This window comes from Pogona vitticeps, chromosome 2 (assembly GCF_051106095.1).
Source record: "Pogona vitticeps strain Pit_001003342236 chromosome 2, PviZW2.1, whole genome shotgun sequence".
NCBI classification, from domain to species: domain Eukaryota; kingdom Metazoa; phylum Chordata; class Lepidosauria; order Squamata; family Agamidae; genus Pogona; species Pogona vitticeps.
In genome coordinates, this window is record NC_135784.1 from 259,757,411 (window position 1) to 259,783,239 (window position 25,829).

Here is a 25,829-nt window from a genome sequence, read left to right on the forward strand (position 1 = left end):
TTTCCCTCTCTTGATGTAAGGAATTCCAGTAAGGAATTCTTCATTATTAGTCCTTATGCTTTTAGTGATTTGCACCTCAAAATCCCTTTCTGCCTTCTGTCTATTTTAATTTTCTGTTTGAAAGCTTTTCTTTATGTTCACCAATTCTTAGGAAGACATTGTACCAGGAGGTAGACACAAGCACAACTTTGTATTTCAACCAGTAAGTCTTACTTCTACCTCTACTCTTACAAGTAGGCATGTATAGGATTGTGCATAATAATTCATTTTAAGTATTTATCTAAAATATTGGTAATCTGCCTTTCTCCTCAAGAGAACTCAAAGCAGCTTACAATATTAAAACAAACAATGTCGGGAGGAAAAAAATAAACAAACAGAAACCAACTAAAACACTTTCAGGAAGCCCCTCTTAAGCAGCCAGTTATTGAGAAAAATCCTGCCTGTAGAGAAAGGTCTTTGCTTGCCTGCTAATAGGCAGCAAAAAGGGGGCCAGCCTGTCCTCTCATAGAATGGAATTCCACAGGTTGGGAACAGCAACAGAGACGACTGTGAGGATGGCAGGACCAAGAAGAGGGCCCACCTAATTATTTTAAAACCTGGGCAAGTGCGTAAAGAGAGATGCAATCTTCCAAGTAACCTGAATCCAAGTCATTTAGGGCTTTGTAGGTGAAAGGTGGGGTGTATTGGAAAGAAAGAAAGAAAGAAAGAAAGAAAGAAAGAAAGAAAGAAAGAAAGAAAGAAAGAAAGAAAGAAAGAAAGAAAGAAAGAAAGAAAGAGTTTTTTTTAAAAAATAGATAGTACAGTACCACAGCTATTCCATGCCATTAATAGATGATGTTAGGGTCCCTTCCAGCTTTGCTGTTCTAAGATGATGATGTTACACTTGAGGCATAGGCGACCCTGTGAAATGGTATACTTGCTGCTTTGTAGATATATGAATGTAGATAAGTGCATGCTAAAATGTTGTTTTTATTCTAATTACACCTTTAGTCTTTACAAATCCCATTGTTCACTCTGAATTGTGATTTAAGACATTTTGAGTTGAATTACCGTATTTTTTGCTCCATAAGACACACTCCCCCCCCAAATAGTGGGGGAGAAAATATGTGCATCTTATGGAACGAATACAGTAAAAAAGGGGTTCAACCACCACCACCACCCAGAAGCCCCCCACTGCCGTGCTGGGAGGCCTCTGAACTAGCACCAGAGACCACTTGCTGTTTGGACCTCACCATTCTGCATTGCTGGCTTTCTAGGATCTGCTTCCTGGAGCCCACCTGGAAAACCAGCAAGGCCAACAGGCCTATGGCAGCAGGCAGTGAAAATAGCCAAGGACCAAAGGGGAAAGAGTGATTCTAGAAAAACCAGGGGAAACTACAAACACAGTCCCCCACTTAGGGAGTTGATTTTCCCGTATTTGGGGAAATCACAGGGGTCAGCACATCCAAAGTGCAATAGATGAGCCTTACCCTGGGAAAACCACTTTGATGATCACGGTATCTCCCCTGCCAGGTATGAGTTGGAATGGCCTCTGAACCTCCTACCCCTTTCTGTGCCCTGTCCCCCAAAGGCATGGTGATCCCCTGGCAGCACCTCCTGATCAGAGCAGGGCTGCACAGCCCCAGTCCCGAAAGATGCCAAGAGAGGTACTCATTGTTTTGGGGTGCCCCACAGGACCCCCATCAGGGGCTGGCTGTTCCTCCCACAATCCTTCAGTGCACAGATATTAGCATACTTAATATGCGGGGAAGGCAGGGAAAGCGGGGGAAATTCAAGCTTTCAGTTAGTGAAGAGGCTGCTTGTCTGCTTCCTTGCTAGCAGTTAGAGAGCTGGGAGAGAGACCTGGGACTGCTGGTATTGTCGTTTTAAAATGCTAAATTTAGTTTAAAAGCTGCTTGTTTTGGGTTAGTGCTTGGGTGAAAAGGTGCTCGGTTTGAGTTGAAACCTGCTTGTGTAGAAATGTGCATACTTGCTTTAAAAGCTGCCTAGGAAATGTTCAGACCAGCGCCGATCAGCTGTTAGGTGGGGGGAGGGGAGGGGAAAGGAGCAGGAGCAGAGAAGAGCACAAAATGGCTGCCGGCTGCCGGCTGTCTTTTAGCTGTTTGGGGCTCTTTTTTAGCTGTTCTGGGGTCTACCAAGGCACTGTGAAGAGCAAGGCTCAGTCTACAGTAACTTGTAAGTGACTTTCTTTTAAGTTTTTTAAAGTTTCTGACCTTTCCCCCCCATAAAAATGTATTAATTAATTTTCAATGCATTTCTATGGGAAATCTGGATTCAACTTGCAAACTTTTCAACTAGTTCTAGGCATCTAATTAGAGAATGTATTTCCAAAGGGTGTTGCAGCAAGGAAACTAACTGTGCCTCATGACTTCTAACTGGATTACAGTACCTGCTTTCTGATTTCAGCTACTATAGTTTGTATTCAGTTTTTTTGGCTCATCAAGAACATTGTCCATGGCTTTGTGTGGCCTAATCTGTTGTGCCTTGCATGGTATAAACGTTCAATTATGTCAAAAATGGAGATTTGGTCTTATGCTGAGCATGTGCTACTGCTGGTGAATGGGATCAGGTTAAGGTTAATTCGAATTCCCTGCCCTTCCTGCCTTCTTCCCTGCCTTTGGAGCTTTCAAAGGGCTTCCTCCGATGTCGGGGAAAGCCTTTTGAAACCTCTGAAGGCACCGATCGCGGCAGTGAGGACCCCCAGGGAGGACTCCCATGGTGGTGTGCAAGCCCTGGGAGACCTCCCTGGGGGTCCCCGCCGCCGCGATGGACAGCTTCAGTGCTCTCAAAAGGCTTCCTCCGACATCAGAGGAAGCCTTCTGAAACCTCCGAAGACAAAAAGGCAGGGAGAAAGGGCGGGAGGTTTGAACTTCCTGCCCTTTCTCCCTGCCTTTTTGGCTTCGGAAGCAAGCCGGGTGGCTGGGGAACTAGGGCCGTTCGTAGGTCGAGGGCCCACTGTACCTCTATAACATTAGTGGTCTTCAATGTCATTTCTAAAGTGGGTTGTAATGAATCACATTCTGCTTCTTCACACCCTGTATTTATATGGAATATTATTTATTTTAAGATTTGTCCTTTTATCTTTGTTTTGATTTTTAATGCCAGATATAAATCATGATAAATCTTGGGGGAAAGAAACAAAACTCACCCGTTCTTGATATTTTATTTTTGTTACCCCCACCTCCAAATTCATACATTAGTCTATTGTAGGGCTGAGCAGACTTCTGGCTTGCTTAATCTTTTTTTTTTAAACCAAGATGGATTGTTATTTCCACATGATCGGTACATCTTCTATTCTTAAATATAAAATTAAACAATTAACTTGGGAGAATAATTAAGTTAGATTTTATCTTTTAAAAGGAGAAAAACAGCTATTAATTAACACGGTCATTTTCTTGCTTGTTAGCTATTTATTTATTTTATTTATTTATTTATTTATTTTATATCCCACCTATCTGGTTGGTTAAGACCACTCTAGGCGGCTAACAGCATAAAATAGTATAAAAATTTTAAATAGAAGAAACCTTAGGAGAGGGAGGAAACAATAGGAGAGGGAGAGGAGAGGGCATCAGGAATTGTCTGGAGGGAAGGCCTGCCGAAACATCCATGTTTTTAGTTGATTTTTAAAGATACCCAGCGAGGGTGCCACGCAAATCTCAGGAGGTAGGTTGTTCCAAAGGCGAGGAGCCACCGAGGAGCAAACTTAGCATTGACACATCAATGTACAAAATCTGCAAAACAAATAGAAATAATTGCTCTGTATTGATCATTCCCACACATAAATGTGTATTCAGTGTTGTTGAATACAAGTGCATTTGCTTGTAATGTTTATATTTTTAACTGTCATGCAAGAGTAAATTGTCTTGAGTGATTTTTGTTGTTCCTAAACAAGGTTTTTAAAAAAGTAATATGTTACTTGCATAGAGAGGAAATAATATGTAGATGTAGGCGGGTATGTAAAAAGTATATAAGCCAAGTAGGTGTCTATATGATACTTCTATATTAAGCTTTTTATATGTACTAAGTTATGTAAACCAGAGAAATATAACATACTGTAATATTTTGTGCAGACTGCTTGAGAAATATTTAGCTTTCTTGATCACAATGGTTTCATTTTGCAAAGATAACACTTCTCCACCTATTGACAAAATGTAAGAATGTTTTAAGTTTAGGGGTTGAATAGATAGTGGAAATTTTAGAAATATATCAAAAATAGAAATATATCAACAACGACCATCACCTGGACATTGGGCTGCCTATGCTATGTTCCCATGACAAATGTATTTTGCTAGCTTTCACCGTGGTGAAGATATTGTGTACATGTAAAATCTCTCTTTTCAAAACCTCTGCACTTGCAAACAATTGAGCACAATGCAGTCCTTTACAGCAGTCACCTGAGAAAGTAAGAATCCCCACATGGTTTAAAACATTTGGGATTCTTAGCAGAACATCCTGTTTCTAAGACACTAATCAGGAAAAGAGAACAAATGTTGTGTCTTGATTAGAATACTTCAACAGCATCGTGACAGCATGCAACAGTCAGATGAAAATGGCAAGTTCCCTTTTCTTAGTAGCCAATGTATTTCTTAATTCCAAACAGGGAGGTCTCCTTTCCTTTATTGAAATTTCTCTCAGTGGGGGTGGAGAAGCCACTAGGTTATGGGATAAATTGGGATTGTTTCTTAGGATGAGATTTTTTCCCCCCATTTGTGACAAAATGAAATGCTTCATCTAAACATTGAGAATGCACTTTCTTCCTTATGAGGATACAAAATGATTTCATCACTTTTAGAAGTTGGGGGCAGGAAACTGCACTGCAACTCCCAGCCATACTGATTGGGGGATTTCTTGGAGTCAGTATCCAAAAAGGTAACTTGACAATTCTCTGATCACTGCACTTTTAAGCAGGTAGTAAAAGATAAAGATAAAGGTTCCCCTTGACATTTAGTCCAGTCGTGTCCGACTCTAGGGGCCGGTGCTCATCCCATTTTCAAGCCGAAGAGCCAGTGTTTGTCCGAAGACAGTTTCCGTGGTCACATGGCCAGTGCAACCAGACATGGAACACCATTTTGTCTTCCCACCAAGGTCGTACCTATTTATCTACTCAGATTTGCTTGCTTTCAAACTGCTGGTTTGGTGAGGAGCTGGGACAAAGTGACGGAAGCTCACTTCATTGCGTGCATTCGATCTTATGACTGATGGTTTTCTGACCCTGCAGCACAGTGGCTTCTGCGGTTTAACCCGCAGCGCCACCACGTCCCTTAAGCAGGTAGTAGAGGTCAGTAAAGCTGAGGAGAAAATGTTCTTATGCTTGACTATAATTACAGGGATTTTCCTCCTGTTCTTCATCTTGTAACTTGGAATTTTCCTGTGAAAAGCTGTCTGTAGTGGGTTTTATGGGCATATTTTTAACACTAGTGATTAGTTAAGAATATTTACCACTGCATGAGCACATAGCAATGTTATTGTGCTGGCTGAGCAAATCAACATTCTACGAGGCAATTCAAAAAATGGGAGCAGCCCAAACAAACATTATAACTTGGAAATTGAACTTCAACACAGATGTAGCAGACACTCTGCTCTTGCTTTGACCCAGATTTGGGATGCTTGGTCAAAGAGTTTTTGAGTTACAATTTCTAAAATAAAACTTTTTAAAAAAATGGGCAGAAACATGTGAACTTTAATGTCCCCAGATTTAAAATATCAAATAAATTGAAAGACCAATTTTGTTTTTCTTGAAAGAGAATGATTGACCTACTTGCATTTTTTAATTTGGAAGGAATCCAGACTGCAGGGACTAAAACATTGATCCTCAAAAAGGCCTTTCAAAAAGGTAAAATAGTGACTTTATTATAAACATAATATGTGTGAAACAAACTAACACTCAAGACCATTCCAGAATAGATACATTGTTGCAGCTTCATGGCCCAGGAAGGGAAATATTTGGAGGGCAATGAAAGGTCACAGAAACAGACAAAAGGCAGCTTATGGAGGTAGAAGGGAGGTATCCCCCCCGCCTTTTTTGCTGCATATGAGTTACTTGCTTCCAAAATGTCCTGTCATTCAAAGCTCTGCTGAGACCTTGCAAACCAACAACATCTCACATAAGTTTGTTCTCTCTTCCTCCTGCCTTTCCCCTTCCTAAATAGCTGGGGTATAAATCAAATAAATAATAAATAAATTGTCTTTCCCATCAAGTTCTGCTCAGATCTTCTAAGGAATAGCTGTGACTTTCTTTATTGAGTCAGTCCATCTCATGTTATATCTTCTTTGTCTGCTGGTTCATCCCACTTTTCCAGCAATCTAGTCTATTCTGGTCACTTTTGTATTTTCATTATATGTACATGGCAATATAGGCTCAGTTTACTCATTTTTGCTTGAGTAAGAGTTCAGGCTTGACTTGATTGAGCACCTACTTCTCTGCCTTTCTGGCTGTGTTTAGGACCTGTACCAACACCGCATTTCAAATGAGTTTTCTTCACTTTCTTTCGCATAGTATGGATGATTTTGACTTTGGTTTCTAGCAAAATTCTTTGCTAACTCCAACCCCTTCCTTTTTATATATTTAAAAAAGAGCAAAGGGACATCTTTTGGAAAACATACACACAACATTTCTATAGAGCTTTTGATCCAATTTAGCTTTTCTTCCTCAATTTGCCTAAGTCAAAGAAAGGGTTTGGAAATAGGAACATAACTTCCCAATCTGCATTTGGTGGTACAAGCATGGTGACATTAATTTAACTGAAAAATTAAAGGTTGCATATGTTCCTTCATTGTCTGTGTTGTACCTACTCACATAATTTCATTAAGTCCAAAACAGCCCTTCAAAATAATTTGGCACAGAGGGGGTGCCACATCACAGCTGTTCTTGTTTCTGTTTTCTCCCAGCAATCATAGTACAGATCATGTGACCATCTTCTGGGATCCTCTGGCATTGGGTACTTCTAAATGAGCGAAGTTTCTGGTGGAATTTGTTTTTAGCATATGAATTCACAAGCTTTTAAAAGGCCAGGAAATTCATTACTATTCACAATTGTCAAGAAACAACTCTGAAAATTGTTTGTGTGTGGGCGAGAAGTGATTAGCTGATGAAAAAAGGAGTCAGCTTTTGGGATTTTCCTTTGAGACGTGTCACTTTGTGAATGGTGGTGATCAAAAATGGATATCCTGTAGACCATCTTGATGCTGCCATTGGTGTCAGCATGCAGGCTTATCTTTCCTGTGTAGAGCTTGGTTTCCTTCATCCTGCTGGAAATGCAAGCACTATATTGTGCAGCAATATTGGACAGTTTCTTGGCATTTTGAATTGTGGATATAGAAGCATTCAGAAACCAGAGCTTTTTGAAGAATTGAATTACAGTAGGGCCCCATTATTTGCAGGAGCAATATTACTCACTTATAAGATGACCCCAATTGGCTGAATCTAGTGAATTTCCTAAATTATCACTCCAATTCCCAGATGGAAGACTCAGGTTTTCTGTGTCACGTCCCCCTGAACAAGCAGAAAAAAAGTCAATTTCAAAGAAAGGGCCAAATGAGGAGGTGTGTGTGCACTAATGGCCTGTGTCTCTTTGTTTGAAGAACTGGGTAGTGACATCCAATGGACAGCTGGCTCAGCTGTAACCTTAAAACAGCAACAACTGTTCCCTGCATCTCTCTTGATTTACATCTTAGAAAGATGTGCCTGGCAAAATCCATTTTTCCATAAACTTTTGGACTTTAGGTTCTTCACACTGGTACATGCCTGATGAAGTGGTGTTTGATCCACAAAAGCTTGTGTATTGTATGATGATTTTTTATTGTTTTTTTATTTTTGGGTCTGTAAAAGTATCGCCTATTCTTTCATTTCTGACTTACTTTGTATTGACTACACAGCTCCCTTTTATTTCAATGTTCTTCTAGCCATTCTTCTTTCTCCCAAGAGCTTTTCTCTCCAGAAGGCCTAATTAATTTGATGTGCAATTTGTTTCCAGATTGAGACTTGTACAGACTCAGTGTCCATAAGTATGTCACTGATCTATGGTCCTAATCAGTAAAATGTGCAGTATATAAAAGCAATGGAACTTTTTTCAATTAAATCAGAGTAATATTGAGGAATATAATTTCTTATTTTATCAAAATATAGCACATGTATTTCTTATGTGTCATTATGTTTATATTTCACCAGCATTCATGCACCTAAAAGATGTGCTGGATTTCTTCCAGTTCAAACAGGATAACTGTTGTATTAAAGGATGCTCCTAAACATAATTAATGTAAAGTCATGTCAAATGTATAAGTGCTTAAAAGGTAATGAATAAGACCTTTGTGAGTCATTCCATCAATTTGAATAAAGACATGGTGAGCAAAATTGTGTTTTAATGGCCTACTATTTTCTGCACTGAAATTGATGGCAAAAGTCCCATTGACGTCAGTTGCTATAGGATTGGGCCTTAATTGATTTGCCTTTTGGAGAAAAGAACAGCACTAGTTCTCTGCTTAGCTAGCTCATTCAGTGGCTCCTCGGTGCATTTATCTTCTGAAACTGAAAAGCTGATGTCCATAAATGTAAGCTTCAAATAGTTGAGTAGGGTATTATCTAATACTTTTAAAATCTTGCATTGTCAATTTTCTTTAGGTTAAGTATGACAAATATGAGTCTTATACTTGATCAAAAGATACTTTACAATGCAAGATTAAAAACAGAAATGAAAATTATATTAATAATATTTTCCTGACATATTGTATTTTATACTCTACATGTTTTTCAGCCTTAAACTGAGGTATCATTAGTTCAAACCTGTAACCAAATTGGTGATCACAGACATACTGCCACTCTCTAGATCAGGCTTGTCCAACCCACAGCCCGAGGGCCGCATGCGGCCCAGGTCAGCTCGTAATGCGGCCCAGTGCAATTTTTTATTTTTAAAGAAATTCCAAAGTTTAAAGTTACACTGCCGGTGCTTGCGGCCGGAATGTGGCAGGGGCATGTCACAACAGGGGGGAGAGAGGGAAGGAAGGAAGGAGTGGGAGGGGACAGGGGGGCTGTGTGACTACATTGTGCCGTACCCGTCAATAGGTGGACCCCCTTCTGGCCCCATAAAGCCGCCAGAGTCGAAATTGGCAGCCTCTGCTGTCTGAGATCGCAGCTGCTGGTAATAGCGCTTAGAGTGGGGCTGCAGAGGACGGCTAGGGCTGCCCCCCATGTGGCCCAAACCAAATGTATGGGTGGCCCAAACCAAATTTTCATCTTCTAATGTGACCCAGGGAAGGTGAAAGGTTGGACACCCCTGCTCTAGATAGAGAGAGGGGGGAGGTGCTAAATGTTCTTTTTAAAATGTGGTTGTATGTTAAGAAGAAACTTTAAATGTGTCTTAATTCATGATGACACAAATGGAAAAACACTGATTCTTCCTTGAGTATATAAAGGTTTTGATTATTTAGATGCTTATAGCAAATCTAACACATTAAATTGGATTTGAGGTCCCATAATAAGTATCAATTGTAGGGGATTGGAATGCTAAAGTAGGGAGTCAAGAGATAAAAGGAACAACAGGCAAGTTTGTTCTTGGAGTTCAAAACAAAGCAGGGCAAAGGCTAATAGAGTTTTGTCACGAGAACAAGGTGGTCATTGCAAACACTCTTTTCCAAGAACACAAGAGGTGTCTCTACACATGGACATCACCAGATGGGCAATACCAAACCAGATGGATTATGTTCTCTGCAGCCAAAGAGGGAGAAGCTCAATACAGTCAGCAAAAACAAGACCTGGATCTGATTGTGGCTCACATCATCAGCTTCTTATAGCAAAACTCAAGCTTAAACTGAAGAAAGTAGGAAAGTCAAGTATAATCTAAACCAAATCTCTTATGAATACACAGTGGAAGTGAAGAACAGATTTAAGGAACTCGATTTGGTCGACAGAGTGCCACAAAAACTTTGGATGGAGGGTCAAAACATTGTACAGGAGGCAGCAACAAAAACCATCCCAAAGAAAAGGAAATGCAAGAAGGTAAAGTGGCTGTCCAACAAGGCCTTACAAATAGCAGAGAAGAGAAGGGAAACCAAATGCAAGGGAGATAGGGAAAGTTACAGAAAACGGAATACAGACTCCCAAAGAATAGCAAGGACCTTTTTAAATGAACAGTGCAAAGAAACAAAGGAAAATAACAGAAAGGGGGAAAACAGAGATCTATTCAAGAAAATTGGAGGTATCAAAGGAACATTTTGTGCAAATACTGTATGGACATGATAAAGGACAAAAGACATCATGAGGAGGTGGCAAGAATACAAAGAGGAATTATACCAGAAATATTTGGATGTCCCGGACAACCCAAATAGTGTGGTTGCTGAGTTTGAGCCAAACATCCTGAGGAGTGAGGTCAAGTGGGCCTTAGAAAGCATGGCTAACAAGAAGGCCAGTGGAGGTGATGGCATTCCAATTGAACTATTTAAAATCTTAAAAGATGACGCTGTTAAGGTGCTACACTCAATATGCCAGCACGTTTGGAAAACTCAGCAGTGGCCAGAGGATTGGAAAAGATCAGTCTACATCCCAATCCCAAAGAAGGACAGTGCCAAAGAATGCTCCAACTACCGTACAATTGCACTCATTTCACACACTAGCAAGGTTATGCTCAAAATCCCAGAAGGTAGGCTTCAGCAGAATGCGAACAGAGAACTTGCAGAAGTACAAGCTGGATTTCGAAGGGGCAAAGGAACTCGAGACCAAATTGCTAACATGTGCTGGATTATGGAGAAATCCAGAGAGTTCAAGAAAAACTTCTGCTTCATTGATTATGCAAAAGCCTTTGACTGTGTCAACCACATCAAACTATGGCAAGTCCTTAAAGAAATGGGAGTCTGTGACCACCCTATCTATCTCCCGAGAAGCAATAGTTAGAACTGGATATGGAACAACTGATTGATTCAAAATTGGGAAAGGAGTACGACAAACCTATATATTGTCTCCCTGCTTATTTATTGTAACTTATATGCAGAATACATCATGCGAAAGGCCGGACTGGAGGAATCCCAAGCCGGAATTAAGATTGCCAGAAGAAATATCAACAACCTCCGATATGCAGATGATACCACTCTGATGGCAGAAAGTGAGGAGGAATTAAAGAACCTCTTAATGAGGGTGAAAGAGGAGAGTGCCAAAATGGTCTGAAGCTCAACATCAAAAAAACTAAGAACATGGCCACTGGTCCCATCACCTCCTGGCAAATAGAAGGGGAAGATATGGAGGCATTAACAGATTTTACTTTCTTGTGCTCCATGATCACTGCAGATGGTGACAGCAGCCACAAAATTATAAGACGCCTGCTTCTTGGGAGGCAACGTGATGACAAACTTGGACAGCATCTTAAAAAACAAAGACATCACCTTGCCGACAAAGGTCTGCATAGTCAAAGCTATGGTTTTTCCCGTAGCGATGTATGGAAGTGAGAGCTGGACCATAAAGAAGGCTGACCACCAAAGGATTGATGCTTTTGAATTGTGGTGCTGGAGGAGACTCTTGAGAGTCCCCTGGGCTGCAAGGAGAACAAACCTATCCATTCTGAAGGAAATCAACCCTGAGTGCTCACTGGAAGGACAGATCCTGAAACTGAGGCTCCAATACTTTGGCCATCTCATGAGAAGAGAAGACTCCCTGGAAAAGCCCCTGATTTTGGGAAAGTATTAAGGCAAGAGAAGGGGACAACAGAGGATGAGATGGTTGGACAGTGTCATCGAAGTGACCATCATGAATTTGACCAAACTCTGGGAGGTAGTAGAAGACAGGAGGGTCTGGTGTGCTTTGGTCCATGGGGTCACAAAGAGTCGGACACGACTTAATGACTAAACAACAATAAAAACAATAAGCATCAATAGTATTTACTCTTGTTCCATCATAGTATGTTGGTCCCCTACAACATTCCCTCTAATTTTCCACCACTTCTGGATTCTAGACGCAACCGGAAACAAATGTGCAGCAACACTGGCTTTGGGTGCATGGCACCAATGCAGTGTTGTGTAGCCACACACCCTCACAGCTTAGAGGGAACTTAGGCCCCCTATCACACATGCATGCATGATTTTTCCTGCTTCTCCCAAGCCAGCTGTAAAGAAAAGAAGTATAGAAATTGCCCACTTGCCTACTGATGTGTGCAATGGATATTTTCACACAATACCTTAAGACTTTTTTTTGCCTATCTCATGAAACTCAGTTCTGCTTCAGATGTCACGCTAAAAATGTGTGTGACCAGTTTTGTCATGATGGGGTTGGGTAGAGAATGAGAAAAAACTGGGAAAAGTGTGCCTCCAGGATGCTCTATCTGACTTAGATGTTTGTAAGAATGGAATCCTAGGTATTCCCAATTTGGAGGAGAGCCCAGAGTCAGAAAGCAAACAAGAAGGGCAGCCAGATAAAAGTAGAGATTGCACAGCAAACTTCAGCAAACTGAAGAACATGCAGAGTTGCAGATACAGCACAAATAAATCATAATGGACTGGAAAAATTGACAAGTGACTACCATTACCCATACTTCTGGATTCCTTTGAAACTGTTCATAGGATTTTTCATGAGACAAGAACTGCTGGATAGCTCGGTGGTTTATTTATCTGGCTGTGGAGCTAGAGGTTGGGAGCTTGATTCCCCACTGTGTCTCCTGGCCAGGGACTGGACTTGATGATCCATAAGGTTTTTTGTGGCTCTGCAGTTCTAAGATGAGTAACGACAGACAAGCTTCCTGACAACTATCCTGTAGACCCCAATTTTCCTCTGCATGCAGCGGAAGGGAAATAAGTGGGTGTATTTGGCGATCTAGAAGCAATTCATACAGGTTCCAGTGGGCCTGGACTGTAATTGATATATGTATATCCTATTTCCCTGAAAACAAGACAGGGACTTTTATTAATTTTTGCTCCAAAAACGCATTAGGGCTTATTTTCAGGGGATGTTTTATTTTTTTCATGTACAACAATCTACATTTATTTGAATATAGTCATGTCATCTTCTTCTGGTTGCTGCACAATGCTGCACAGTGGTGAAGGGCGGGGCTTCACTTAACTGGGACTGATTTTTGAGGTAGGGCTTGCATTACGAGCATCCTGAAAAATCATACTAGGGCTTATTTTCAGGTTAGGTCTTATTTTCGAGGAAACAGGGTAGTAGAATGTTTTCCAGAACTTTTTGCATGATTTTTAAAAAAAAAAAAAATAGTGCAAGTCAGTTTTGAAAGTGGTCTCTGAAATTATTTTTTTTAAAAGGTAAATTTAAAGTAATGAGAGATAATGGAAGGAAGCTGGGGATTATATGTTTTGTGATTTACAGCAAGAGATGGGATATTTGTATTCATATCTCTGAGGATACGAATATCGGAACCCCAGGTGCCGGAGAAACCAGACTTTCCTCCCAGAACTGTCCGGTCCACTTATCACTCGCCACACGGTGCACACAGCTGTCAACATTCACATTGTGTCAATCACAAAAGTAACCCAGCTGGTGCTTCCCTGTCTTCGTGCACAGCTGACCACTCAGCAGCTGAGCAGGGAGACTTGTCATCCCACCTCCTCGCTGGAGTGGTCAGCTGCTCGGGGAGTGAGGAAGCGCTGGCTGGACTACTTCCATGATTGGTGTGATGCGAATGACAATGGCTGTGTGCCCTGCATGGCAAGCAGTAAGTGGACTGGGCAGTTTTGTGGGGAGGGTCTAGTTTCCTCAGGCACCTGTGGTGCTGATATTTGTATTTGTATTCCCAGGGATCTGAATATGAATATCCCATCTCTATTTATGTCCCCTTTTAAAAGACTTTGGAACTTCGATCACTTGGACTTCAGAATCCCAAGATCAGCTGGTGATTTGCATTGTTCTTCTATGAGGCAGACATAGGGCAAACAGAGATATGTACTCCTTAAATTTTCTCTGCTTTTGTTCAAATCCTGAATGCTAGTGCAAATACCTATTCAAGGGTATAAATTTGGTTAAACTGCTTCATCCCGCTTTAGTACCTTCTTTTGTGCTGTGCATTTTAATGATTAGCCCCATAGTTGAAGGCATATATAATAAGCAAGTACAATATAGACAAAATGGAACACTGATCTAAGGTCATTGTGTCAAATGCAGCAAAACACTCTGTTTGTGGCAGGTCAGGCTTGGCACACAATTAGCACTAATTATGGAAGGAGAAAAAAAACCAAAACAGCAGCTTTAGAGAAGGACATTTTTCACTTCAAGATCAAAGCCATATCTCCACAGAATAGCAAAGCCTCTTCCATTTAATTGCACAGAAGTGCTAATTGGATAGTGATGTGCTTTCATGTGTTCCCCCAATTAGCCAGTCATCCCTGACCAAATCCATATAAGAAGAGATTATGTGCTTTTAAAAAAAGCTTTTTGTCTGCTTTGTTTTGATTTGTGTACCTGAGCAAAGACAGTGCTTCCCTCTTTTTATGTAAAATGAGGTCTTTAAGGGTTACAATTAGTTGTTTTGAGGAATGAATATTGGAAAATGTTTTGAATGTGTAGTAAATAAGTTACAGTGATATAGGTGAAAGAAAATAAATACTGAAAAACGTATAAATATTGTACATGTATACATAATGTGTAAAAATGTATAAATAAATTTTAATATAGCCATAGAGTTGTAGCCATTAGTGACAAACCACAAACAAATTACTGGGTGCCGATGGTGTCCTTTAGGAACTCATATGTAAAATTGCTTGTTTTCTATCTGAAATATGGGACATGTATCTAAGATAAGTCTCTACACCCAAGGACTAGTGAATAATGCTCTTTTAAAACAGTGATCCATGGAGCTAATGGGGTAGTTACAGGCCAGTTAGCTTAATATCTGTTCCAGACAGGTTATTAGTGAACTACAAACTGATTGAAAAACAGAATAGAAATTGATGGCAATTTCACACAGTGGAGGGTGGTTAGTAGTAAAATCCTTTGAGGCTTTGTGTTAGAATTTGTGGCATGAACAGGTTTGCTGATTATTCCAACTTGTTTAAGATGTTTATAACAAAAATTAATTGTGAATAACTCCAAAAAGGGGATAGCAGCTTGAAAATGACAAATGAGATTCATTGTCTGTGAAAAATTGTGTCCACAAAAATATTGTGAGTTTGTGGTCAATAACTGAAGAAGAATGTGGATAAGATGGGGATTTTTAAGTACAAATTCCAGGTTGGACAGAATAAGAAAGGGATTTCTTTAAAGCAGCTAATACTTACTTACTTACTTACTTACTTACTTACTTACTTACTTACTTACTTACTTACTTACTTACTTACTTACTTACTTACTTACTTACTTAACCCTTCCTTTCTCCTTAAAAGAAAATATTTAAAAGGTAAAAACAGTAAGTACACAAATATTCTAAAAGAATCAAATGCCACTAAATGGTAAACAAAACGGTAAACAAATTCAACACCTAAAATACATTCAAAGCAACAAGGCATAACACTCCATTTAAAAACCGTCTTGAGACAGCCAACCAGCCGACCACTAAAGGAAAGCCTATCTAAAGAGAAAGGTCTTTGTCTTGTATCCTTTTATAAATAATATCTTTCATTATGGAAATCTGTTGTGCAACCACATATTTTAATTTTTATGCACTGAATATATAATACAACGTATCCTTTCTTTTCCTCTCTTAGAAGCTCATGAAAAACTTGAGCAGCAAAAACCAAAATATTTAAATACCATAAGGTAATTTAATTTCCTTGGAGGACAGAATAGTAGCAGCAAATTTAGCAACTGCTTCAGAAAAATTAGGAGGTTTGTCTTCTGATAGTGTACGAGCAAGGTCTTCAGAGAATGGTGTTTTCATTAAATCAAATAAAGGTTTAATAAAACGTTTTCTCACAGGCATAAAAAGGCAAGAACACAGAATATGTGAAGTGTTGTTACATGGACAAACTTGGAGTAAAGTTGTCATGATGATCTTCCTCGCATCTCCCTTGAAGGGACAATAGTCAATCTTGCATGTCAAAAGGCTTGGCAATAATGTGGAATATTTAGATAGAAAATATATGACAGGACTGACATGGGAATAGAGTTACCAAAGAAGGAGAGAGAACATACTTGCCGAGCTCTCATTTGAGCATCAGCCGGATCTATTTGAAAAATATGTTTCCTTATATATAATCTTGATTCTCTTTCCCCCATGTTATAATTAATTCTTGTGATAAACCCAGGACTTCTAGGTTTCTATCTATTAATTTCTCACAGAAGGATCTAAAAAATATATTCCCATAGTGGGCAAGAAAAGAGCCGGCAGAAAAGATGGCTTCCAACCTTAATTCTGAAAGCCTGTTTCCATGCTCTTTCCTAAACTTTTTGCATTAAATGCTAACAACACTCCTAGAACATAATGAATTGTATAATATACATTATGCCATTATTTCATGTTTAAAGCCTCAAAAGACAGTCGCCAAAAAAAAAAAAAAAAAGATTCCAATACTCTGTAGAATTCTGGCCACCACACCTGAAAGATGACACTGTGGAGAGGGAAAATACAGTAGAGGTCAAGGAAAATGATTAAAGGGCTAGGGCAACTGTCCTATGCAGAAGATTTACAGTATTTGGGACTCTTATGGTGAGAAAAAAACTGAATAAGGAGAGAAGTTATAGACATGTGTTCTATGATGATATAGACTCCTGCCGATACTAACAAAAGTACACATCTTTATGCCAGTAACTGGGGAGCATTGGCAGGAGAGTGCTGTCATTTTTATATCTTGGCTGGGATGGATAAAATGCTGGACTGTATATGCCTTTCATTTCTTCTATACTACCTCTTATTATGTTCTTATTTTCTTGTGCTCACAATAGGCCTGTAAAATAGGCTCAGTATTTCTGTTTCCGTATTGCAAAGTTTCAGAGGGATAAGACTGAGAGAAAATGGCTCATGAGTTCACAATAGAAGTGACATTTGAACTAGCATTTCCTGATACTTAATATAGTCTCTTGGGTCTGTGGAAGGAACTTGGGACCTATCTCAGATAACAGTATGTGATGTTTTTAGATTGCATTGCAGGTCACTACAGTGCTGCGTTTCACTGAGTTTCCTTCAGTACATCACAATTGTTTATTGTAAACAAGAACAACAAGGGCAACAGCAAACATTCAATATATAAAATTTGACTTGAATGAATTCTTCGTTGGTTGATTGGTTATGCCTGTGTGATTATATTTGTTTATACATATTTTGCAGAAGGATGATACAGATCCTAAAGTAGATAATAGTAGAATAGCATGCCCATAATAATAATTACAAGCTGACAAGACAATTCTGACACACACTCTCTCTCACTCTGTGTGTGTGTTTGTGCGTGGGCTTTTCTTCCACTTTACATACATATCTTTTTTGTAATTAAGTGCATATTGCTGTCCCTCGTTAGAAGATAGGCACAGAATGCATATTGCATGTCATATACCGTAGCTGAATTATTGCTGTAATAATAAAGTACAGTGATTTGAGTAGCTATTCTGTTCTGTTAACATGGAGTTCAGTTTTTTGCTTTCTGCTAGGTTATGAAATCAAAGCCATATTCAGACCTTTACCTGAACATAAAAGTAATACTGTACAATAGTTTTTGAAGGGAAGTGCATGTAAAAAAATGGAACAAATGGAAAATATGGCTGAAATTCTGTTGTAAATACGCCTGCAGAAGACTGATGATGTCATCAGTAGAGGGTGATTTTTCAGAAATTAAACACATCCTAGTTCTGTCCCACAGTACACACATCCCTGTGTAATCCTGTTCATGTGGAAGACATGGGAGTCATGAGAGAAGAGGAGAAAGTCGTTAACAACCAAGAATTGTTGAGACTGGGACAACATTGCTGTTTGATATCAATTTTTCTCTTGCTATGAAGTGCTGCATTTTTATAAGATGAACAGACATTATCATTAGCAAATTGTATTCAAGTGCAGTTATTTAGTAAGATAAGTTCTGTAAGTTTGTGAATTCTGCACACACCCAGTCCAGTGAATAATGTAGCTGATGCATTTTATATTAACTACAGTGTGATGTAGTGAATAAAGTAATAGGACTCAGGAGGCTTGGGTTTGAATCTCTGCTCTGACATGGAAACTCACTGGGAATGTGAAACTGGTAAACCCACTCATTAAATATGTTACTTACCTTGAAAGCCCTATTAGGGTCATTACAAGTCAGTTCTGACTTCATGGCACTCAACAACAACAGCCTGTTTCCAAACAATTTGAGACATTGCAGTCCTGTCCAAAATAGCCAACACAGATGAAATAACACTGCTAACTTATAATGGCTAGACTTTAGTCAATGAGGAATTCTTTAATCTATGATTTATGAAGCACAGTAATATACATCAAGATTAAATTGTCTTTAATATGTGAATAGTTATCAGTGTTTCTGAAGGTGCATTTTGGTGCAAGCTGACATATCAAAAAGGCTTCCTAGAAGTTCATCAGTTTGATTTAGAAATCAGGACACTGCATAGCCTGCACAGTTGGGATTTCATTCTTCAGAAACCAGTTTTGAAAAGAAAGTTAAGAGGCACTGGTTTATCGAGACGAAAGCATTTCAGAGGAATTGTATTTTTAAAATCTATGAAATACTGCTATATTCTGAAAGACTTAAGCTTTGTTTTCCTTTTTCCCGTATTCTTTCATAAGGAAACTCATTTTATCTAATATTTCTGCAAATATCATTATCACATTGGTCACAAGTATAAGTATTATACAGTACTTCCCTCGAATTCCACCACTGGGAATTACCTAGAATTATCCTGTTTCTAAAGTGGACTGTAAATGGACATTTTAATCAGACGAAACATTTTACTCTGACAGTGACAAAATCAGAAGAAACATTGTGGCTGTAATACTGAGAGACAAGTTATATCACAAGCAGTTAGGGGCTATAATGAAAGATCTGGCCAAATAATATAAGTCAGACTTCTTGGGAAATCTTTCTGTGTAACCATAATCAAGGGCTATGCTGCAACTACAGATGCTGGGGAAGATGAAATCGAAAGTTTTTATGCAAGTGTCTAGAAGGAGATTGTTTACACCGTCAAGAAAATGTTCTGATCATGAGAAGTGACTAGAATGTAAAAGTAGGAAACAAAGCATAACCAACCATAGTTGGAACTTTTGGCTTAGGTGTCAGAAATGAAGCAAGAGAACGTAGAGCATATTGAAACATTTAGTGAGAAGATTACTTCGTGCTTTATAAACAAAAGCAAACCTCCTGATTGTGAGAACTGTGAAAACTATGGATTGTTGTAAGGGAAATGTGTGTGCCTCAGTATTTGATTGTCCTGATGCTTAACCTGTATTATGGACAAGAAGCTAATGTTAGGACAGGATAGGGGAGGAATAGAATGGTTTCCAGCAGGCAAAAATGCTATACCAGAGTGTTTTATCTTTCTATCTGTTTAATCTCTACACAGAACATATCATATAGAAAGCTGGATTAGATTCAGATGAAAGAGGAATGGAAATTAACATAAGAAATATCAGTAATCTTAACAGATACCAATGACACCATAGTTCTGGAAGAAAGCAGCAAGTTGAAGTGACTCCAGATGGAAGTAAAAGAAGAAAGTGCAAAAGCAGGACTGCAATTGAAGATTAAGAGGATAAAAATTATATCTACAGAAGGGTTACATTATCTTATGTTGACAGTTTAAAAAAAAATCAAAATTGTTAAAAGATGTCCAGTAAGCTGCTTCAGTCATAGGTCCAAGTGGAGACTGTAACAAAGAAATTAGCAGAGACTAAGACTGTTGCAGTTTATTCCGACTAAACATGTGAAAGCAAATAACGAAAGCTGATGAGGGGATGATTCCTTTGAAATATGATTCTTTGTAGATACTGTGAAGCACCAGAAAGACAAGTAGGTCCTATGTCAAATCAGCTCTGTCCAGTAAGAAAAATGACTTACTGTATTTTTCCATTTATAAGACGACCCGAGGTATAACACAACCCCCTGCTTTTCTAACTCCAAATTTGAAAATTTGATCCCCGCTTTTCCCTTCCTTGTGCTAAGCCACAGGGCTTAGTGAAAGGAAGGGGAAAGTAGGGATCAAAGGCTGCATGATCACTGAGCCCGCAACCAGCAGTGGAGCCAGCAGCAGCAGGAGGTGGAGACGGAGGCAAAGAAGCAGCCGGGCTCAGCCTCCTCTCGCTACTGGCCATTGACTGGTGCTGCTGCTGCCCAGCTACAAGGAGACAATCACTAGAGGAGGTGATCGGGCAACAGCGGCAGCAGTTAATGGGCAGCTGCGAGAGGCAGCTGGGCCAGCTGCTTGCTTGCTTGCTTGCTTGCTTGCTTGCTTGCTTGCTTGCTTGCTTGCTTGCTTGCTTGCTTGCTTCCTTGCTTGCTTGCTTGCTTGCTTGCTTGCTTGCTTGCTTGCTTATTTATTTATTTATTTATTTATTTATTTATTTATTTATTTATTTATTTATTTATTTATTTGACTTCTATGCTGCCCACTCTACCCAAAGGTCTCTGGGCGGCTTACAACAATTAAATTCAATTAAAATACAATAAAAGATAAAATGATTAAAATACAATTAAAATAGATACTCTAAAAATTGCCATCAGGACCCAGTTGATGTTATTTCAGTTAAAAGCCTTCTGGAACAGGAAGGTTTTGACCTGGCGCCGAAATGTCATCAATGTCAGTGCCAGATGAATCTCAGTCGGGAGGGCATTCCATAGTCTGGGGGCAGCTGCCGAAAAGGCCCTTTGTTCTTCAAGTATCCATGTCCCAAGCCGTTTAGGGCTTTATATGTCAAAACAAGCACTTTGAATTGAGCCTGGGCAGCAACTGGTAACCAATGTAATTTAATCAGAATCGGCTTGATGTATTCTCTAGCGGCCCTACCACTCACCAGCCGTGCAGCTCGATTCTGGACCAGTTGCAGTTGCCGGACTGTCTTCAAAGGCAGTCCCACGTAGAGCGCATTGCAATAATCTATACGAGATGTTACCAGTGTTTGTGTAACTGTCACGACACTCCGCTTGTCCAGGTAGGGCCGTAGTTGGTACAATTTCCGTAGCTGAAGGAAGGCGCCTCTGGCCACCGAGTCCACCTGGGCTTCCAGAGTTAGACTGGGGTTCAGGAGCACCCCCAGACTGCGGACCCTGTCCCTTAGGGGGAATGTAACCCCATTTAGGGCAGGGAAATGGCCCTCCAACCTGTCTTTGCCTCAGTCTCTGCCTCCTGCTGCTGCCTTCTATGTATAAAAGGACTCTCAATTTTTTCTCTAATATAGAAAAAAGTGCCGTTTTATACACGGAAAAATATGGTAACTTAGGCTGTTAAATTTCAGGCACATCATTAGAAGTCTAATTGGAGAAGACAGTAGTGCTAGGAAAAGTTGAAGGTAACAGGGGGAAAAGCCTAAATTTTATATGGATGGATTCAATAAAGGAAACCATAGCCCTGAGTTTGCAAGAGTTAAATGGGGCTGCTGATGACTTGACATCAGATAACAACAATAATCCTGATCTTCTGACACTATGTTGAAGTCGTGGCTGTCTCTCTAGGCCAGAGAAGAGTTAGACGCGGTGTAATTTGGCTCCTCCCTGGCTCTCTCCCTTCCATCTAGGAGATCTTTGAGATCAGTAAGCAAAAGAGGGTTCTGCTAGAAAGGGAAAAATTCATACCAACACAATAGGTGTCTACAGCTAACATAGTCTTTAAGTTAAGAGTGTACTACCGTGTTTCTCCGATAATAAGACCTATCCCGAAAGTAAGCCCTCCCCTTAATTTGTAGGATTCCTCTAAAGTAAGCCCTCCCCCGAAAATAAGCCCTATTACCCTACTCGCGCCCTGGGTAAGCTTACCGAGGGTGCGAAAAAAACATCCCTTCAGCAGAGCAGAATGCAGTAGGGAGAAAGCAGAGCTTTGCCCTTCATGGCAGTGCTTTCGTCTCAGGGCGCGCCGAACGGGATCCCGGGAGCCAACAGCCGCACGAGCTCCTCCTCCGCCTGGAACTCCCCTGCCCGGCGCGCGAGGGAGAGAGAGGCACGAGCCCCGCGGGCGCCGCGCGGGCGCTCCTGCCCCCGGACCAGAGAGGAGGAGAACAAAAGCTTCAAGGCGGAGGGGAGGAGGCGACCAAGGCAGCAAAGCGAGGAGCATCGCCTGCAAGCCGAGCGGGCACGCTCGCTCGCTGTGTTTTCCCCCTTCCCAGCAAAGCCTGCCTTTTTGGCTCCCCTTCCTCCTCGTTTCGCTTCCCCAGCGGTTAGGGCTTCGCAGAGAGCCAGAAAGCGAGAGGAGCCAAGCAGGAAAGCAAGAAGGAGAAGCCCAGTTCTTCTCAGCCGCTGCCTTTCCCCAGCCTCCGTCTCCTCCCTGGCCAAGCCCAAGTAGCCGCCGCCGCCAACGCCGCTGCTGCTGGTGCGGCTGTCGCCAGCTTTCGGGGAAAAATGCTCTGGTTTTTCTTCAGATCGCATTTTTGGGGGAGGGCTTATTTTAATGACGGGTCATTAAAATAATCCCTCCCCCGAAAATAAGCCCTCTGCCCTTTTCTTTCCCCCAAAAGATAATAAGACAGTGTCTTATTATCGGAGAAACACGGTACTAGTTGATACTACCATCAGATCTTTCAAACCTGAAAGTGTGAACATCCAGCTTGTTCTTTGGGTGATGGAAAGTGATGATGTGCCATCTCCATATGATCAGAAAAAGTCCTGTTGGGAGTAACTTATAGAGGCCAGTTGCTGCAAGGTAATAAATCATTATAGGTATTATCTTTTGTGTGCTGAATTGTATGACTTGGTGCACAACAGATCATGTTTATAGTGATTTCTTAACTTGAGGCAGTTCACCTCCAAAAGTTGTGTCATTTATGTTATGTTTGTGTGCACAATTAACAGAATTTTGGGCATTTTTTGTGTGCATTAATTACTGCCAGGATTTTTATTATTTCAGCATAATCAATATTCGTTCCTGGAATTTCTAATATACTCACCTGTTGAACATGCATGTTGTTTAGTGACCTGCTTATACAGAAAAAATGTTTTAGAATAAAGGCTCTGAGAATAATTTAAGGGGAGTAATTCCCAAGTTTAGCCTTGCTAAGAAATAAAAGTAAGGCCTAGCTTTACAACACTGCAATTGGGAGGAGAACTTTTATTTAAATTATACATCACAGTTTTCCTACAAGTCAAGATATTTTTCACAAAAGTCCTATTGATGACACTTGCTAAAGTGCTCCAGTGTTTTGCTAATTTGAAAAAGTCTACTGCAGATCGATTGTGACCTTATCAACAAGATAATCTCATTCATCTCTTAAGCGGCCTGTTGTCACATTGTGCAGTATAAGTGCTAAATAGAGATGGGGACAAATTTTTAAAATGTTATTCATTAAGGTCAATGGATCAACGAATACAAATATACGAATATTCTTCAATGAATTGACGGATCGATCCATCGATTTGTCTGCACTTTAAATGGCTATAACACTGGCTCCCAACCACCTAGAGACACCAAGTCTGCAGGGAAGCCTCCTCAGATGCTTTCCTACAGCTCCTGAAGGTTCGGTGAACATTGGATCACAGACCCCTGAGTTATATAGTCACAAAGAGGACCCCCCAGGAAAGCTTCCCCCAGGTACTTAGAAACTCCAGAATCACAACAGAGCTTCCTATGTATTTCTCCAACACACCTGCCAACTTTGGTGAAGATTGGATATAGGACATCCGAGTTATTCACCCACAAATTGGGTCCCCCCAGGAGAGTTTACCACATGGCACAGAAGCCCATTCTGCTTATCAGCCACCGATCAGCTGATCAGAAGCTGATAGGCAGCCACCATACACACACAGCCAACCACCCCAACAGCCTACCCCACACCCCCTTCCTTTCCCTACCTTAGCCTCCACCACACTACCATGAACACCCCCTTACCTTAATAGCTGCTGCTGAGGTCTCCATCAGGCCTTCGCAGCCATGGCATGTAAAAAGGGAGACTGGCTGCCCTTTTCAAAGATGGTGGCTGTGGTTTCATTTAGGATAGGGAAGCTGCAGCCGCCATCTTTGCAAAGGGCAGTGAGTCTCCATTTTTACATGTGTGGCTCCAAAACCAGAAGACCTTTAGTTCACTGACGTCCAGGATGTCAGTGTTTATTCTTATCATCTGTTTGACCACATCCAGCTTCCCAAGGTTCATAGATCTTACATTCCAGGTTCCTATGCAGTATTTTTCTTTGCAGCATCGGACTTTCCTTTCACTTCCAGGCACGTCCACCACTGAGCGTCCTTTCAGCTTTGGCCCAACCACTTCACTAGCTCTGGAGCTACTTGTACTTCTCCTCCACTCTTCCTCAGTAACATGTTGGACGCCTTCCGACCTGAGCGGCCCATCTTCCAGTGTCATGTCTTTTAGCCTTTTGTTTCTGTCCATGGAGTTTTCTTGGCAAAGATACTGGAGTGGTTGTTGTGGGTTTTCTGGGCTCTTTGGCCGTGTTCTGAAGGTTGTTCTTCCTGACGTTTCGCCAGTCTCTGTGGCCGGCATCTTCAGAGGACAGCACTCTGTGCTCAGAGTTGGCATCCCGATAGGTTGATGATGATGCGCATGGTGTCTAGTGTAGGTTTCTGTTGGCTTGTTTGGCATTTGTTGAATTTCTGTTTTTGTCTGGCTGTGTGGTTCATCATTTCTTTTTCCAGCTTTTTGTAAGAGAGGGTATCAATCTTGTCCCAATCTTGACTTCTCATTTTTTGGCTGATAGTGATGTGTAGGCCTAGTAGTTCTTTGTCTGTGGAGTCCAGTTTTTTGCACGTTGTTAGGATTCTTTCCCATAGGAGGCCATGTTCCAGGCGGTCGTAGATGCGGCTGGCCTGAGGGGAAATGATGGTCCTTTTTGTCCTGAGGAAGGCTGGTATGGTTTTTGTGTCTCTGCAGCGTAGCAGAAATGTTAAGGCACATAATAGGTGTGCTCTTTTGCTTCTGAGTGTTTCCAGTCTCTGGGTCTGTCTGACTGTTTGCTCCCCGTAGAGGTGTTCAATGTATTCGCGAAGGCTTTCACGGCTGGGATCTAAAGGTTGTTGTGGGTTTTTTTGGGCTCTTTGGCCATGTTCTGAAGGTTGTTCTTCCTGACGTTTCGCCAGTCTCTGTGGCCACCATTAGATGCCAGCCGTGAAAGCCTTCGCGAATACATACTGGAGTGGCTTGCCAATTCCTACTCCAGGTGGATTGCGTTTAGTCAGAACTCTCCACTGTGATCTGTCTGTCTTGGGTGTCCCTGCACGGCATAGCCCATAGCTTCTCTGAATTACTCAAGCCTCTTTACCACGACAAGGCACAATCCATGAAGGGGACTAATACAGATAGTACATAGTACCTAATTAAATAGTATTATGAAATATTAGATACCCAGAACCTGTGGTGTAATTACAGATCACCTAAATATTTATTATGATCTGCCTAATGGGATCTGCTCACGTAGATCCCCATTTACATCTCATAGACCCCAATTTTTTCTCTCTCTGACGTGGACCCCCTGCAAGTCGAAATCGACCCCTGAGGGTCTATATAGACCACTTTGGGAACCTATGAGCTAAACCTTTTAATGCTGAAAGAGGAAATACAAGAAATTCTTTTTTTGACATTTGCATGGGAATTTGAAGTAGCACTTTTTTTATTATTATTATTATTATTATTATTATTATTATTATTATTATTATTATTATTATTATTATTATTATTATTATTATTATTATTATTATTATTATTATTTATATGCCACCTATCTAGCCAACTCAGGACCACTCTAGGCGGCTAACATCAGGTAATAAAAGTATACATACATACAACAGCGTAAATAATAAAAACTTTACAAAAATAGAAACCAAGTGCAGCGGA

The 25,829-nt window shown here is 40.6% G+C and overlaps 1 protein-coding gene and 1 pseudogene across 1 annotated transcript in view; one reads left to right on the forward strand and one right to left on the reverse strand.

Moving 5' to 3' along the window:
• The window catches only part of FBXL17 (F-box and leucine rich repeat protein 17), a 242,717-nt gene that overhangs the window by 137,812 nt on the left and 79,076 nt on the right, over nt 1-25,829 (forward strand). The gene's annotated exons all lie outside the window — the stretch shown is intronic.
• On the reverse strand, nt 1,366-1,520 carry LOC140705041 (U1 spliceosomal RNA; annotated as a pseudogene).